Genomic DNA, 12182 nt, shown 5'->3' with positions numbered 1-12182 from the left:
ATGGACTTCTGGAAAATTTGGCTGAGGGGTTCAGCTATCGCGCCCGATACTTCCCTTAAAACCACAGAATAAATATCATCTACTCCGGGTGCCTTGCCAGGCTTCAACTTCATTAGCACTTTGAGAACGTTCTCCGCTGTCACCTCTACATCTCTGAGCATGTCGTCGTTCGGTCCGCCAAACATCCTCTTGGGATGTGGTATGTTATGTAATTGTTCAAGTGTGAACACAGATGAAAAATAGTAATTTAACACCATAGCTGTTCTCACGTCGTCTGTAATGACTTCTCCATTTTCTTCCGTCAGAGGACCCACTTGGTCCCTTGTTTTCATGTTGCTCCTCACATATGCATAGAAGGCTTTAGGGTTCTGCTTGATTTTCTTTGTCAATCTTGACTCGTACTTTCTTTTGGCTGCTCTAATTTCTTTAGTCGCAAGGTTCAAAGCTCATTTGTACCGCAAGTAGTCTGCATGTTCTTGGGATTCTGTAAACCTCTTCCATAGGCGATATTTGCTCCTTCTCACTTTCTCTACTTTTTTGGTCCACCACAGAGGCTTTTTCTTGCTGGTTTTTCTCGTTTTCTTGGGTACAAACTTCACCACAGCTTCGTGGAGAAGTTCTTTGAAGATGACCCAGGTTCATCTTCCGCTCCTTTGTCACTAAACAGCACATTCCAATCCTGTTCAGACAGATACTTGTTCATGGTCTTGTAGTCCCCGTTACGATAGTCAAAATATGATATCTTCCAAACCTTTATTTGCACTGATGTCACAAGGTCGAAAGTGATGGCGTTGTGGTCACTGGTTCCGAAGGGTTCATTAAGCAGAACAATACCATCTAGTGGGAGGGGGAGGGGGACACGGCGGAAATGTGCTAACTAATAAACATCAGGGTATCCAAATGGAACCAAAAAGACCTGGGCAACATTTCATAAAGCCTGTTAGCACAAAAATATGCTTAGCACAGACCAATCTTGCTCAGCAGAAATTGGGTACCAGCCAAAATTCAATCAAGTTAGGATTGTTGCAACTGACGCCCCACTCAATTATTTTGCTCATCAAATAAACTTGCTAAGCAGTATTTTCTGCTTAACAGCTTTATGAAATTGCGACCACTTTTAACATTGATTTAGAAGTATCATGGCTGAGCAGTATAGTGCACCGAACTCAAGCTCTGGTGTTCATTGTCAGAGAGTGGGCCCCCCAGTGCTATGTTTCAAACTATTCGAAAGCGCCCTCACTTTTGTGTACGTCGCTCAACCATGCACTGGGCGACTTTGTTAGGGGGCGACAGTGTCGGGGGCGACTTTGTTGGGGGCGACTCTGTCAGGGGGCGACTTTGTGAGGGGCGACTTTGACAGGGGGGCGACTTTGTAAGTGAGGGGGCGACTTTGTGGTGGGCGACTTTGCTGGGGGCGACTTTGTAGTGGGCGACTTTGCTGGGGGGGCGACTTTGTTGTGGGCGACTTTGCTGGGGGGCGAGATGACTGGTTTCCCCACAGACATGGTGGATTCAGATCAGAAGCATGTTGCAATGAATGGCCAACATGCCTCCTCAAATCAAACCATAGAGTAAGATCAAACCAATGTGTTTTTTAAGTGATGATACAAAGCGCATGATGGACACCGTGAAGTTTTCGGAGCAGCAACAAGATGACGACCACAAAGACAGTTCTGGTGGACGATTACCGCTGTTCAAAGGTAAAAATAGTGAATGCCGATCGGTGTGTATGGTCGGAGTTCAGATCAGGGGAGAGAGAGTTTGTAAATTGTAATGTAATAATTTTATTTATTATTTAATCATACTTCATAGTCATACCCTGAATACCGTCCATGCCATGGGCCGGGGTAGGGAAGTTTCCGTATGGCGCCACCACTTTTTCATTCGATATGAAATAACATAGTATCTAATTTACCTCAATAATGAGATATCCCTTTTTGTAAAAATGAGTGAAAAAGTGGTGGCGCCATACGGAAAGTTATCCTAACCAATAGAGTTATATACAAGAACTAGAGCCAGAGGGCGCACTGGTCAATATACACGACCTTGCATGCCCGCAGGCAGGTGTTTGTGCGGCCATTTTCAAAATTTTGTAAGTTGACAATACAGCAGCGCGTAGCCGTAGCATTCAATAAACACAAACTCCAATGTGTGTTTCATATTCAACGAACGGGCGTACAGAATGGGTCGCGCGTGTCTCCTTGCAGTCCCGTCGCGTTTGTGCAAGAAGCATCACCTACCAGTGCGCCCAGTTGCGATACTGTGTAACCCTACTGGTGAGTGCCGACAAACCTCCGGCTACGCCCTCGGCAGGAGGGTTACTTATCGCAACTACATTGCGCCCTAGTTCTTATATTTAACTCTATGTATATAACTCCCTCTCTGCATATGGGCTGTACAGATAGGATAGCCTCCACCTCTGAAATAAATAAAGTTTTCATTTTTTAATACTTTGAAAATTTAATTATTTAATTTTTAATAATAAAAAAAACTAAACATGAACACCCCGGGGTTGATAAATTTCCTTCCTGCATTGCCCTGATATTCATAGAGTCCACGGTGCGACCTGCAACTTCAGAGATCCCCTGCTAGTGCTAGTGCCACCTGCTTGCTCCGCTGGTACCCTGTACAGTTACCACTGTCCCAACTATTTCGGTTGGGACTAATCTATACTATAGTTGTTGCAGTTGTTAAGACGGAACACTATCATTCAATGACGTTCCTTGACAATGTCAGTGATATAGTGCACTGCACTGACGTGACCTGAGAGGCTGAGTGCGCATACATCGAGTGGGGAAAATCACTCATAAAGACATAATCAGTCGTAGCCTAAGTCCCCTAGTACTACCAATTCATCAATCAGATAGTTGTCATTTTTAGCCTAACTATATATTAACAATCCACATGTGCAATCATGCCTACTACTAGTATTACTGGTAGCCCAAGGCTACAGTACAAGTAACATGTGTCCGTAGACATGACTGTAGTCGGCACTTTAGACAGCTCTAGCTGGAGTCTATCTGATCCCTCTCTTCTGATCCTTCTAAGTTCTACTGTTCTGTTTAATCTCTCTGTCTGACTGTCTATACCGAGTCTAGACGATCAGTTTTGTCATTGCAGGAATTCAAGAAGTCATAATACCACTGATGCAAATATCACCCTCTTTGTTATACAAAGTTTTGTGGAATTCTTCATAATCTTAGCATACAGACCTTAACTGATCGCAATTCCCGGCCTGACTGATTTGGTTGAATTGCCGGAAGGCATTGTGGGATTGAAAAAAGGGCTTTGTGTGTAAGCCCACTCTTTCCTTCCCACAATGCCTTCCGGCAATTCAACAAAATCAGTCAGGCGGGAATTGCGATCAGTTAAGGTCTGTTATGCTAAGATTATGAAGTAATTCCACAAAACTTTGTATAACAAAGAGGGTGATATTTGCAATCAGTGGTATTATGACTTCTTGAATTCCTGCAATGACAAAACTTGATCGTCTAGACTCGGTATAGACAGTCAGACAGAGAGATTAAACAGAACAGTAGAACTTAGAAGGATCAGAAGAGAGGGATCAGATAGACTCCAGCTAGAGCTGTCTAAAGTGCCGACTACAGTCATGTCTACGGACACATGTTACTTGTACTGTAGCCTTGGGCTACCAGTAATACTAGTAGTAGGCATGATTGCACATGTGGATTGTTAATATATAGTTAGGCTAAAAATGACAACTATCTGATTGATGAATTGGTAGTACTAGGGGACTTAGGCTACGACTGATTATGTCTTTATGAGTGATTTTCCCCACTCGATGTATGCGCACTCAGCCTCTCAGGTCACGTCAGTGCAGTGCACTATATCACTGACATTGTCAAGGAACGTCATTGAATGATAGTGTTCCGTCTTAACAACTGCAACAACTATAGTATAGATTAGTCCCAACCGAAATAGTTGGGACAGTGGTAACTGTACAGGGTACCAGCGGAGCAAGCAGGTGGCACTAGCACTAGCAGGGGATCTCTGAAGTTGCAGGTCGCACCGTGGACTCTATGAATATCAGGGCAATGCAGGAAGGAAATTTATCAACCCCGGGGTGTTCATGTTTAGTTTTTTTTATTATAAAATTAAATAATTAAATTTTCAAAGTATTAAAAAATGAAAACTTTATTTATTTCAGAGGTGGAGGCTATCCTATCTGTACAGCCCATATGCAGAGAGGGAGTTATATACATAGAGTTAAATATAAGAACTAGGGCGCAATGTAGTTGCGATAACGTAACCCTCCTGCCGAGGGCGTAGCCGGAGGTTTGTCGGCACTCACAGTAGGGTTACACAGTATCGCAACTGGGCGCACTGGTAGGTGATGCTTCTTGCACAAACGCGACGGGACTGCAAGGAGACACGCGCGACCCATTCTGTACGCCCGTTCGTTGAATATGAAACACACATTGGAGTTTGTGTTTATTGAATGCTACGGCTACGCGCTGCTGTATTGTCAACTTACAAAATTTTGAAAATGGCCGCACAAACACCTGCCTGCGGGCATGCAAGGTCGTGTATATGACCAGTGCGCCCTCTGGCTCTAGTTCTTGTATATAACTCTATTGGTTAGGATAACTTTCCGTATGGCGCCACCACTTTTTCACTCATTTTTACAAAAAGGGATATCTCATTATTGAGGTAAATTAGATACTATGTTATTTCATATCGAATGAAAAAGTGGTGGCGCCATACGGAAACTTCCCTACCCCGGCCCATGGCATGGACGGTATTCAGGGTATGACTATGAAGTATGATTAAATAATAAATAAATTATTACATTACAATTTACAAACTCTCTCTCCCCTGATCTGAACTCCGACCATACACACCGATCGGCATTCACTATTTTTACCTTTGAACAGCGGTAATCGTCCACCAGAACTGTCTTTGTGGTCGTCATCTTGTTGCTGCTCCGAAAACTTCACGGTGTCCATCATGCGCTTTGTATCATCACTTAAAAAACACATTGGTTTGATCTTACTCTATGGTTTTGATTTGAGGAGGCATGTTGGCCATTCATTGCAACATGCTTCTGATCTGGAATCCACCATGTCTGTGGGGAAACCAGTCATCTCGCCCCCCAGCAAAGTCGCCCACAACAAAGTCGCCCCCCCAGCAAAGTCGCCCACTACAAAGTCGCCCCCAGCAAAGTCGCCCACCACAAAGTCGCCCCCTCACTTACAAAGTCGCCCCCCTGTCAAAGTCGCCCCTCACAAAGTCGCCCCCTGACAGAGTCGCCCCCAACAAAGTCGCCCCCGACACTGTCGCCCCCTAACAAAGTCGCCCAGTGCATGGTTGAGCGACGTACACAAAAGTGAGGGCGCTTTCGAATAGTTTGAAACATAGCACTGGGGGGCCCACTCTCTGACAATGAACACCAGAGCTTGAGTTCGGTGCACTATACTGCTCAGCCATGATACTTCTAAATCAATGTTAAAAGTGGTCGCAATTTCATAAAGCTGTTAAGCAGAAAATACTGCTTAGCAAGTTTATTTGATGAGCAAAATAATTGAGTGGGGCGTCAGTTGCAACAATCCTAACTTGATTGAATTTTGGCTGGTACCCAATTTCTGCTGAGCAAGATTGGTCTGTGCTAAGCATATTTTTGTGCTAACAGGCTTTATGAAATGTTGCCCAGGTCTTTTTGGTTCCATTTGGATACCCTGATGTTTATTAGTTAGCACATTTCCGCCGTGTCCCCCTCCCCCTCCCACTAGATGGTATTGTTCTGCTTAATGAACCCTTCGGAACCAGTGACCACAACGCCATCACTTTCGACCTTGTGACATCAGTGCAAATAAAGGTTTGGAAGATATCATATTTTGACTATCGTAACGGGGACTACAAGACCATGAACAAGTATCTGTCTGAACAGGATTGGAATGTGCTGTTTAGTGACAAAGGAGCGGAAGATGAACCTGGGTCATCTTCAAAGAACTTCTCCACGAAGCTGTGGTGAAGTTTGTACCCAAGAAAACGAGAAAAACCAGCAAGAAAAAGCCTCTGTGGTGGACCAAAAAAGTAGAGAAAGTGAGAAGGAGCAAATATCGCCTATGGAAGAGGTTTACAGAATCCCAAGAACATGCAGACTACTTGCGGTACAAATGAGCTTTGAACCTTGCGACTAAAGAAATTAGAGCAGCCAAAAGAAAGTACGAGTCAAGATTGACAAAGAAAATCAAGCAGAACCCTAAAGCCTTCTATGCATATGTGAGGAGCAACATGAAAACAAGGGACCAAGTGGGTCCTCTGACGGAAGAAAATGGAGAAGTCATTACAGACGACGTGAGAACAGCTATGGTGTTAAATTACTATTTTTCATCTGTGTTCACACTTGAACAATTACATAACATACCACATCCCAAGAGGATGTTTGGCGGACCGAACGACGACATGCTCAGAGATGTAGAGGTGACAGCGGAGAACGTTCTCAAAGTGCTAATGAAGTTGAAGCCTGGCAAGGCACCCGGAGTAGATGATATTTATTCTGTGGTTTTAAGGGAAGTATCGGGCGCGATAGCTGAACCCCTCAGCCAAATTTTCCAGAAGTCCATGGCAGAAGGAGTGGTTCCACTAGACTGGAGGAGAGCAAACGTCACCCCCATCTTCAAGAAGGGCAAACGTAGTGTAGCAGCAAACTACAGGCCGATCAGCCTAACCTCACAGGTCAGTAAGGTGTTTGAAACCATCCTCCGAGATGCCATCATGGAACACCTTATAGCACACAGATTGATCAGTGATTCACAGCACGGGTTTTTTAAGAGGTCGTTCCTGCCTGACCAATTTACTAACTTTTCTGGAGCTTGTAACAAAGACCGTTGATGATGGCAACCCTGTTGATGCAGTGTACCTCGATTTCAGTAAAGCCTTCGACCGAGTTCCACACCAGAGGTTACTGACGAAACTACGATCACATGGGATAGGTGATTCAACTGCTGCTTGGATTAAGGCATGGCTGTCTGACAGACAACAGAGGGTGGTGGTGAACGGGGCCCAATCGGAGTGGTCAGGAGTTAAAAGCGGTGTCCCCCAAGGTTCTGTTCTTGGCCCGCTGTTGTTCATCATCTACATCAACGACATTGACGAGGATATCTTGAGTTCGGTCCTGAAGTTCGCTGACGACACCAAGGTCTTCAGAAAAGTGAAAACCCCAGCAGATGCTCGCGCTCTTCAGGACGACCTCGATCGTCTTTACCGGTGGTCTGATGACTGGCAAATGTTATTTAATATTGACAAATGCAAGTGCCTCCACTTCGGGCATAGTAACATCAAGCACAACTACTCCATTGGTGACAGTATAATTCAGACAGTAAGTGAAGAAAGAGATCTTGGGGTAATCATCCATCAGTCACTAAATGCAAGTACCCACTGTGCGAAGGCAGTCAAAAGCGCATTCAGAGCCCTGGGGCTAATCAACAGAACCATTACGAACAAAGACAAAACAACAATCATCAGACTGTACAAAGAACTGGTTAGACCACACCTAGATTACTGTGTTTCAGGCGTGGAGGCCTCATCTTCAAAGGGATATTGACCTAATAGAAAGAGTGCAAAAGAGAGCATTGCGAATGATTGGAGGTCTATCTCACCTAGACTACGTCCACAGACTCAGGGAAGTGAAATTGACCACCCTGAGTGCAGGACGCTGCGAGGAGATCTTATCGAGACCTTTAAGATACTTAGGGGCCTTGAGGGCTTGAACCCTGAACATTTCTTTGATTTGTCAACCGTGCAGCACAGGGGTCACCAACTTAAACTGTACAAATCAAGATCCAACCTCAACCTCAGGCAGTTCTGGTTTACCCAGAGAGTGGTCAACTACTGGAACATTCTCCCTCGAAAAGCAATTGAAGATTCAAGTGTGAACATTTTCAAGGGACATGTGGATAAATTCCTAAAGAACGTCGGGGGGCTCTACAATAAGGCTTATCCTAAGCTGTCTGCCCCAGTAACCAGAACCACCGTCTCTCCCCAGTTGTGTGATGGCGCGGTGGATTCAAGTAAGTTCAAGTAAGTTAATATGGGACATACAAGACAACAAATCAAATAATAATGCTGCATTTGCCAGCGTTCGACCTTAACGCAGGTCCGTTGGCCAAATGCCAGTAGAAATCGCGGCGGACCAGCTGAAACACCTTGCCAACTGGTCCGGCTGACCAGTCAAAAATGTCGGCAGCGGTACTACAGAACTATGACTATTTTTTTGTTTTACTATTTTCAGGCTCGAATAAAACGTACAAACATTCACTCAAGGAGTCAAGGTTTGGATAAAACGTAATAAAACGCTGGCAAACTTCCGACGATCACGCATACACAGCGCAAAATCCCATCATGCAACGCAAAGGCTTGTAGTCTTCGCATTAGTTCACGTGTGGCAAAAAGTGTAAGAAATACTGAACGCTAGAGGGCGTTTCAGACTATTCGATAGCCTGGGAATAGACGCCCTCTATTGGTGAAAGTACGCGATAGCTTACAAAACTAGCTTCAATCGCCTTGACAGAAGACCACAAAGCAAAACATATTCTGTCAGCAGCATGGTCGTCAATGGAGCAGATTTGCGTGTGGGAATAATTAAAAGAGGCTAGCGTGTTTACGAAAAACGAGCGAGAAGGTGAGGCTTAATTCAACAAAAATTACCAAGTTAGGATACACTGGATGAGCAAAAAGGAGTATTTAATTGTGTTTAGTAAAGTTCTTCCGTCCTGATTTTGGGTAATTTTGTTGGGCGATCTTGTTTATTGTTCCAATCCATTGTTTTTTTTTTGGTCACATAAAATGCGCGGTTGTTTGGGGTTTTTTGCGGGTTGATTTCAAGAAAGACCTGGGTTCTAGAATGCAATCATGTGTTAAACAAAGGCGCAGCTGTTTTTGCTGCTTTTAAAAATGTTTTTTAAATGAACATTTTGTTCACAAAACAGACGCCGGCACCGACCATTCCATACACATAATTGAAAAAAAATACTGTCTAACTAGTATGCTTCATCATGGATGTTGCAACTTTTTTGATGTTTACTTTTTGTTGGGGGTTTTTCTGGACGAAAGTGGGAAGATTTTGGGAACTTCGGTACGATGTATTATGTTTATGAATACTTATTAAAACTACAATAATAGGCAATGTTTATACATGATAAAATAACTCGAGCGATCGCACGTAACCCTCCCCCAAAGTAGATTTGAAGGCAGTACATAAAAAGTTAATGATATTTTAACAGTCGGTTTTAAAGTGTTTTGGGGTATTTTTTTTATAGTAAAAACACTATTTTTTTTTCTTCATAAAAAAGTTCTTCTTACTTAGGAATACTTTTATGTAGAGTGCTTACAATAAACTGTGGACTAAAAAAACTACTTAAATAACGACATTTTAAATTTTGCTCTGACAAATAATTTGACCTGTTTTTAAATTAATTTTAATAACATTGTTATTACATTTTTAAGGATAAAAATACTCTAACATTAATGAGCCCTCTTACGAACACAATAACTTGGTACACATAAATAAAGTATGGCTTCCAGTGCAGTTAAGTTTACGTTGCAATTCATGTTGAATTTTGAAATAGCGACGATCGGAAATCGAGCAGTTGGTATACAACAGTATACTATTAGTTAAAAAAAAAATAACATAAACAAATTGATGGACCAGTCAAAAACCTGGCGGACCAGTGAAAAATCAAGCCAACTGGTCCTGCTGGCCAGTTGAAAAAAAAGTTGAGGGCAACCCCTGTTTGCTCTGCAAAGCAGTTAACACGGACAGTTTTGTGAAAAGTTTTGTGACTGTTATGAATCTCCCTGTCAAAATTCTTTTGTTTTAGGTGTTGTGATCTTGCTCATAAGTATTGATATATCGATTACTGTTACAGGGCCTTAGCTCAATTGCTATGCGCCAAGCAGAGCAATCACTCAGCGGAGAGCATTGGGGTGTATCTACGTAAAGTGAAGCAAGCTATCTCCACAACGGCAGCTCGATTCTCTGGATTTATGCAACACGTAAGTTATCAAATCTACATTATGTTAATGGTGCTGCTTCAGAGAAAATCAAGCTGACCTGGGTTATTGTACAATCAATCAATCAATCAATCAATCAGCCAATCATTCAATCAATCAATCAATCAATCAATCAATCAAGCTCTATCAGGTTCCACCTACTTTGTATAATCCAGATTAGCCGGCAAGGTTATTGAAGAGCAGATATAGTCCAACCTTGTCCATTTTTTATTAATAAGGTATATGAATTCCACTCCCACTTGTATTGTTTTTTTGTAAAGGTTGCTTATGAACGGCTAATATTAAAGAGCCATTAATATTGCTGAGTATTACATTGTTTCTTGCTAGAGTGTTGTTAATATCTCAGAGTACATTTGGTTGCCGGAGTGTCGATACGAATATCAGAGTAAAACACCTTTTCGCAAATACTGGGTGCGTGCGTAAAGCTTGGAATTAGGTGCATAGTGGTCTAGCTGGTGATCAAATTTTATCCATATCTATCCCACAATGCACCTCATTCAACAGTCTGCGCTTGCGCAGTGGTATTTGCGAAATGCATCTTGCCATATTGTTGTTAAATGAGCAGTGGTGCCATACTTAACTGCCTCAAAACTTCTGCGTGACAATAGAATATTGTCAAAAGGAAATGCACTGCAACAAAGTAATCCAACTAACTCTTAAAGGCAGTGGACACTATTAGTAATTACTCCAAATAATTATCAGCATATAACCTCACTTGCTAAAGAGTAATGGGGAGAGGTTGATAGTATAAAACATTGTGAGAAACGGCTCCCTTTGAAGTGACGTAGTTTTCGAGGAAAGAAGTAATTTTCCACGAATTTGATTTCGAGACCTCAAGTTTAGAATTTGAGGTCTTGAAATCAAGCATCTGAAAGCACACATTTACGTATGGCAGGGGTGTTTTGTTCTTTCATAGTTATCTCGCAACTCCGACGACCAATCAAGCTCAAATTTTCGCAGGTTTGTTATTTTATCCATATGTTGAGATACACCAAGTGAGAAGACTGGTCTTTGACAATTACCAATAGTGTCCATTGTCTTTAAACCTCTGCATTTCTAGGATGCGCAAGAGTTCCTCTGTCAGTGCCTGGATCAACTCAAAGACGACACCGAAAGGGCCAACAAGAGGGCGCTAAACTCCCCTTGGACGAGACCCCAGGGACGGATGATGATAAAATTAAACTGAGGTTTCGCTATCCGCACGACTGCCCGATTGTCAAGAACTTTGAATTTGAAGTCATGCACTCTACGATCTCTCGCTGGACATGCCCAGAAGGAGGTTTGGCAATTATTTTTTCTCTCTTGAGAATACTCTTTTTTTTTTTTTACTTTCGGCTCTGGCTCAACAAAGTTCTAAAATATTTTTTCCGTTTTGTATTCCTCCCCGTTTTGTGGCCACATAACATTCAGTTGGGAGGGTTCTAATTTTATGCTATGATATTATTCTAGAAGACTTGTATATAAGATACTCTCGTATCTTGTATATAAACCTTTATTTTATTGCTGAGACGATGTGATTTGTTGGGCTGCTTCTAGTGCGGGTGTTGTGCTGACATTTGTTTCCTTAGTCTTAAGGACTGTTTATTGTGTCCTGTATTGTGCATTGTATTTTATAATTGTGTGCTATGTACTGGAGTGTTTAAAAACAGTACAGGAGATCTTGTTAATGTCATAATGTATTCCCTAATTTTGAACATATATTGTGTATTTTGAATGTCTTTTTAAAGCACGAGATCCAAGGCAATATCTATTGTAATCTGTACATGTATTGAGAATGTTCTCCTTTTGGATTACTTTCGGCTCTTCCTCAAAGTTCTCAAATGTCAGAATTTTTTCCCCACAGGACAAGGTAGACTGGACTTCACTCAGACTCGACTGCACCTCAATAATTCTGTGTTAGCGAATGCATTTAGATATTTATCTATCACTTTTTCTATAATTTTTTTGTTAATGACTAATGTTTTATCTTTAAATTATTCTAATATACATCATAAACTCTTGATGTCACTTTTGTAAACTTAATAATTGTTACCGGACTTGTTGTTTGGTATTTTTTAATAAAACCAAAAGGAAACAAAAATAATGTGATTTTTGGAGAAGTTTCCTTCTCTATAAAAGTAAATTCATTGCCATACTTTTTCAATTTT

The sequence above is a fragment of the Asterias rubens genome, chromosome 11 (assembly GCF_902459465.1).
Source record: "Asterias rubens chromosome 11, eAstRub1.3, whole genome shotgun sequence".
Taxonomy (NCBI): domain Eukaryota; kingdom Metazoa; phylum Echinodermata; class Asteroidea; order Forcipulatida; family Asteriidae; genus Asterias; species Asterias rubens.
The sequence above is the reverse complement of the archived record's forward strand: the minus strand, read 5'-3'. Positions refer to the sequence as shown.